Raw genomic sequence first — 7,000 nt, 5'->3', positions numbered from 1 at the left:
ACATGATTTATTTACTTAGTTACTAATCACATGATTTCTTTACTTAGTTACTAATCACATGATTTCTTTACTTAGTTACTAATCACATGATTTATTTACTTAGTTACTAATCACATGATTTCTTTACTTAGTTACTAATCACATGATTTCTTTACTTAGTTACTAATCACATGATTTATTTACTTAGTTACTAGTCACATGATTTATTTACTTAGTTACTAGTCACATGATTTCTTTTCTTAGTTATTAGACACGTGATTTATTTACTTAGTTACTAGTCACATGATTTCTTTTCTTAGTTACTAGTCACATGATTTATTTACTTAGTTACTAATCACATGATTTCTTTACTTAGTTACTAGTCACATGATTTATTTACTTAGTTACTAGTCACATGATTTATTTACTTAGTTACTAGTCACATGATTTCTTTACTTTGTTACTAATCACATGATTTCTTTACTTAGTTACTAGTCACATGATTTCTTTTCTTAGTTATTAGACACCTGTTTTATTTACTTGACTCTCCATAAATGAAGATCTGTTTAATAACATAAAGGTAATTTCAATGAGTAGTTGAAGAATGTGAAAAGTCGATACATTAGTGGAATTCCAAAATGAACATTTTGATCATGAGAGACATAAAAACCAATAACCAAAACCAACTTTTCCTACATGCGACAGCCATTTGTAACATAGGTTTAAATATCTCTATACAGATTACTGATAACAAAAACAGAAATAGAGTATTTTTGTGCAACAATATGTGATATTTCAGAAGTTTCATGGAGTAACTGTTAAAATTCCAAACTTTTGATTAGTTTAGGTAACAAGATGTATTTTCGTGCTAATTATAGCTTTTCGAATACTAATGTAAAGTAATTTATAACTTAAAGTTTATTTCGCACTAAAACATACTTAGTAGATGGCTTAAAATTAGCTAATTATTTTTTTAATTTTTTTCGGAATCAGAAATTTTCGAAAGAAGAAATTATGAAAGGTATATCTTTATGAAATTATGAAAGGTATATCTTTAGGGTTTGAATTCTACCCAGTCTTACTTTTTACCTAATTGTTTTTCAACGACAAATGGTTATTAACGAAACGTGATCGCCCTTTTAGTCGCGGGGACGTTATAATGTTATGGTGAAACGTTGTTAAAGAGTAGCCCAACAGTTGGTGCTAGCTGCCTTCCCTGTAGTCTTTCGCTGCTAAATAGGGTACGGCTAGTGCAAATAACCATCGTTTATTTTTTCGCAAAATTCAAAACAAACCTAAAACTACTATAGTTTACTCAAAATACATTTTTAAATGTAAGTTTCGGTAATTCCCTCTGTTTTACTACTGGAGAAACTCACTTGGTTAGGGTTTATAAAATATGAAAAAATGTTAATTACAAACACGAAATGATAAACAGTACATTCAGCTATTGCTTTATCCCAAGTCGACAGTATGAACACACGTGCAGAAAAACTAGTTTTGCTTTGGATTAGAAGAAACGAAATTTCAATAAAAATGTGTCTCTTCTTAAAGGAAAATAAAACAACATATTAACTATGTCTTACAAAGCAGCATAAAGAAAGCTATAGTTAAAGTGTAAGGAAAATAAAACAACGTATTAATTATGTCTTACAAAGCAGCATAAAGAAAGGTATAGTTAAAGTGTAAGGAAAATAAAACAACGTATTAACTATGTCTTACAAAGCAGCATAAAGAAAGCTATAGTTAAAGTGTAAGGAAAATAAAACAACGTATTAACTATGTCTTACAAAGCAGCATAAAGAAAGCTATAGTTAAAGTGTAAGGAAAATAAAACAACGTATTAACTATGTCTTACAAAGCAGCATAAAGAAAGCTATAGTTAAAGTAAAAACACGTTTTCATTACAATTAAGAGTGATATATTGGCTGGAGGTATTCATATTTCTACAGAGGTATGCACTTTTTGGCTAATATTAAACTGAGAGACAAGAAGGAAGGCAGACAGTCAACTCTTGGGCTAATCTCAAATACTGGGATTTGACTGTCCCTCAGGTAGATCACCCACACCTCCAAAGTGCGAGCACGATTTTGCAGTAACGGGTCGTAAGTCACGAATTCTTAGGTTCACAGTTTAGACACACTAACCATTGTAGGCGACCTACAAGTAGCTAATTCCTTCTTAGCGCTAATTGCAACTTTGAATTTTCAGACACAAAACTTCAACTTTTACTTAGCATCAAAATAAATAAACATTTTATTAAAACGTATTTATTTGTGAGGAACAAATAAAACCCATATTCCACATTGACTAGAAAACCAAGTCGTCTTTAAAAAAAGATCAATAATGTTATGTTCAGGAGTATGTCGGTGCCTCAATTAATGCCAGTCACATTCGTTTCCACATGTTTGAACCTTTTTTCATGTGAACATCCAGGTAAAAATCATGTGCTGATATTTTTGTCCCCCCTTACAATCCATAACAACAATGGATAGTTATTTTTAATGTTGAGACTTCAAAACTGTTTTACCTTCTACCATTATGTTGAACGAGCGTTCAGCTATATTGTTAAGGAATAGAAAACAACATTGTTATTAGTTTAAGTAAGTTGGGAATTTGGAAAGTAGGAAAATGTAACGAGTGGATATAACGCCAGTATTCAATAGAAGTAACCATATGAATGTTCGGGCTGTTGAGAAGCTCCACTAGATCTTGAGTTCTTCATTCATCATCGTAACGCCAGTATTCAATAGAAGTAACCATAGGTGGAGCTTCTCAACAGCACGAACATTGAAATGAAGAACTCAAGATCTGTTATGATGATGATATGGTTACTTCTATTGAATACTGGCAATGAAGAACTCCAGATCTAGTGGAGCTTAACAACAGCTCGAACATTCATATGGTTACTTCTATTGAATACTGACGTTACGATGATGAATGAAGAACTCAGATCTAGTGGAGCTTAACAACAGCTCGAACATTGATATGGTTACTTCTATTGAATACTGGCGTTATGATGATGAATGAAGAACTCAAGATCTGGTGGAGCTTAACAACAGCTCGAACATTCGTTATGATGATGGTCAGTATTCAATAGAAGTATCCATTTTTGTACTACACTTTTTCTTTGCCTGATTTCCATGTGGGTCTATTTTTGTACTACACTTTTTAATCTTTTGATGTTATTGACTTGATGGGCCGTTATTATATTTGATTTTCTAGCCTTCCGACGTCACTGAGGAGGTTGGTCTGTATTTTCATTCCACTTTCTATCACATGTTGTTCTTGACCAGACATGTCATTATTATTCTATTTTTTTCCATTCTCGTTATGTCATTGACCAGCTCAATCTGTACTGTTCCTCATTTCAGGGTAAGCTGACGTTGTGTAAAGGCTGGACTCTTGTTGTACTTCACTTCCTAATGGCCTGACGTCAGTGACCAGTCCTTATTGGTTTCACTGCTTAATTTCCTGATTTGGATGACCAACTTTGGGTACTTTATCTATCTGATGTTGAACCACTGGTAGGAAAGGAGTTATAGTAAAGTTTTATAATATAAACAATATACATTTTTAAATTTTGCTAAAACTGAATATGTTTCCTTCTGCAAGAAAAGCAATGTTGTTATTAAGGAGTACTCAATATCGACCAAAAGCCTTCAGCAATGCAGGCTCAACCATGGTACACCGGAAGCTCCTCTATCTGTGATTGAGGTTTTTACCGGATTCAACAATGTTACACGAGAAGTCGCACTACCTGTGATACCATTGTTTAGCGGATTAAACCACGGGACACTGGAAGTTCTATTAGATGCGATGCTAGAGTTTACAAGATTCCAACATGTTACACGAGAAGACGCACTACCTGTGATACCTTTGTTCAGCGGATTAAACCACGGGACACTGGAAGTTCTATTATATGCGATACCAGAGCTTACAATATTCAAACATGTTACACGAGAAGACGCACTACCTGTGATACCATTGTTTAGCGGATTAAACCTCGAGACACTGGAAGTTCTATTATATGCGATACTAGAGCTTACAATATTCAACGATGTCACGTTGCAAGTTTCTCTATCTATACTTGAGATTTTCACCAGATTCAACCATTGTACACGGAAGTTTCACTATATACAATGCAAAGTGTTTACCGGATTCAACCATGGTACATAGGAATTCCACTCTCTGTGATGCTGGAGTTTACAGGATTCATGCTACACAAGAAGTGATATTGGGAAAATAGTTTGAAGAAGTCATTAATAATAACCAGTGAAGTGGAAATGAAATGATTAGAGTATTTTACCATGTATAGTACAATCTAGAAGCGCATAAAAATATTCCAGCAAAACTACCCGTCCCCAGTGACGGGAAAATTTAAGTTAATCTATCATTTAAAATTATTTTATGGACTTTAAAAAGGTTAATTGTGTTGCACTCTTGGTTTAACTTAGAGCCAAAGCTCTGAAATACTTATACTGCCCACAGAGAAAAGTAATGGTTAAACATTTCAGTCATGCTAAGAGCCACTCAACAATAACATACGGTAAATATACATTTTTATTCTTTATATTACGTCACATTTTGAAATGTGTATAATAGTGTGGTTAGTTCCGAACAGTTTAGTGTAGAATATCCTGCTTGTGAAATAAAATTTGGCATCAGCATTATTCATGTCTGTTCTCCCGTCATTTCAAAAATAAATGTTGAGCTTTGCTTGCGCGCGCAGTATTTGAAACAGGAGACAGATGAACCTTGGACAGACACCACGATTCGCAATATATATAAGAGCCTGCTTTCAAATTTTAACCCCATCCAGAGGTAGTGGTAATAAAAAATATAAGTTGGTGAATATGGAGACCTAAAAAATATGCTTACATCTCGACTTTTAACCTAATATTCAGATTGTCAATATTTATTTCAAAGCTTCCTAGTCTCAATAACTTTAAAATAAATATTAATGCGTTTACAGATATACACACAGGAAGACACATCCATACGCTCAACCTACCCCTCAAGATGGTCATTAGTCTCTAAACAGCTCTTCAGTACACAAAGAGCAAAGAGGTTTACAATTACCATATTTCATATGAGAACATATCAGATAGATACATGTCTTTCTTTATAATTTGAACGTATCACGTAATTCTGCGCCTATGTTTGAGCTTAGCTATTGGTCAACTTGAGGTACGGAAGACCTCATAACAGCCGGAAGAACGTAGATGTATATATATATGTATGTTTCGACAGTGAGTCTGACTAACGCCTTTCTCTGAGTACCGAAGGCACGGGGTTTACACTTCCTGATTACACTTACAGAGCTAGTGTGATAGGCCATCATTATTACAAGTACCCAAATATTGTGTCTTACACGTGCCTCCTAGGACATGATTAATTGGCTGGAGTTGGATTAGGGACAATTATATGTCTCCTGAAAGCACAGCTTAAACTGATTGTAGGTGTTGAACGAACCCAGAGCGAACCGGGTAAGGAACGTCTTATACCGTATGGTGAGTTCAAATTCCCTTCTTTGTTTTAATCACACTTGATCACATTATATAATTACAGCAGTTTGAGACCAGCACTGGGTTCTGCTGGTTAAAGTAGCTATAGGTTTGAAAGCGTTTTAAAAGAATCAAGCTTAAAAAACCATAAATTGGAATGTAGTTTTAGAATGATAATACCCGCAATTATAGTGATGTATAGATGACTAATAACTGAAATAAGCAGACATAACTAACTTAACAGATAAACTCACCGTTCAATGTTATAATAACAAATCAGAATAAGGCAGTAATATCTCACTGTTAAGAGTTCCAATAACAACTTAAATTATGGCCACAGTATCTCACTGTTAAGTGCTTCAATGACAATTTAAAATAAGACAACAAAGCCTCACTGTTAAGAGTTTTAAAAATAATTTAAAATATGACAGTAGTATCTCCTTGCTGAGAGTTCCAATAACAATTTGAAATAAGGCAACGATCCGTCACTCTTAAAAATTCCAATAACAATATAGAATAAAAGAACAATTTCTTAATGCTAAGAGTTCCAATAACAATTTAAAGTAGGACAACAGTATATCACTCTTAAGGGATCCAATAACAATTTAAAATATGGCAACAGTATCTCCTTGCTGAGAGTTCCAATAACAATTTGAAAGAAGGCAACGATCCGTCACTCTTAAGAATTCCAAGAACAATATAAAATAAAAGAACAATTTCTTAATGCTAAGAGTTCCAATAACAATTTAAAGTAGGACAACAGTATATCACTCTTAAGGGATCCAATAACAATTTAAAATATGACAATGAAGCCTCGCTGTTAATAGTTCTAATAACAATTTAAAATAAGGCAGCAGTATCTCATGATTAAGAGTACAATGACAATTTGCAATAAGATAGCAATATCTCCCTACTAAGAGTTCTAATAACAATTTAAAATAAGGTAACAGTTTCTCCCTGTTAAGAGTTCTATTAACGATTTAAACTAAATCAACAGTCCCTCAATATTAAAACTTCTTATAACAACTTAAATAAAGTAATAATCCCTTATTTTTAAGAAGTCGAATGATAAATTAAAATAAAGCAACATTTTCTCATCGTTAATAACAATTGAAAAGAAGCCAACAGTCGCTCCAGGTTACATTTAAGAATTCCAGATATTTCAATCTTAACTTCATTAACCAACTACATATCCGTTTCAAAATCTTTTGAATATTCTCAAGTTATATATTATTAGCAAGTAACTGTTAAATTTGTACTAAAACGGTGTTTTACCTAACTTGAATATGGTTAAATCCTTACATCTCTCAAGGATAGATAGAGTCCGTTGCTGTTGTGAAAATCCTGTCTTAAAAAGCTGATTATTAATCTTATAAAATTCAAAAGTGATTGTAATAGTATTTAATAACTCCTACTTTTCACCATGCTTTAACAGAAGATTAACAGAAAACAATCAGTTGAAGCACTAACGTTTTACATATATATATATATATATATATATATATATATATATA

At 32.9% G+C, this 7,000-nt stretch overlaps 1 protein-coding gene across 4 annotated transcripts in view; it reads left to right on the top strand.

The window, feature by feature from the left end:
• The window catches only part of LOC106473480 (hematopoietically-expressed homeobox protein hhex-like), a 30,377-nt gene that overhangs the window by 7,413 nt on the left and 15,964 nt on the right, over window positions 1-7,000 (top strand). For 2 of the 4 annotated variants that reach the window (XM_013934162.2, XM_013934160.2), the window contains exon 1: window positions 5,177-5,492. The exons of 1 other annotated variant lie outside the window; for it this stretch is intronic. The gene's annotated coding sequence lies outside the window, so the exon portion shown is untranslated. Of the gene's footprint in view, window positions 1-5,176; window positions 5,493-7,000 lie in introns of those variants that run through there. One more of the 4 variants, XM_013934161.2, reaches the window with a different exon arrangement.

The sequence above is a fragment of the Limulus polyphemus genome, unplaced genomic scaffold (genome assembly GCF_000517525.1).
Source record: "Limulus polyphemus unplaced genomic scaffold, Limulus_polyphemus-2.1.2 Scaffold6209, whole genome shotgun sequence".
In the NCBI taxonomy this organism is placed as follows: Eukaryota; Metazoa; Arthropoda; class Merostomata; order Xiphosura; family Limulidae; genus Limulus; species Limulus polyphemus.
This window is presented reverse-complemented; position numbering and strand designations above follow the sequence as displayed.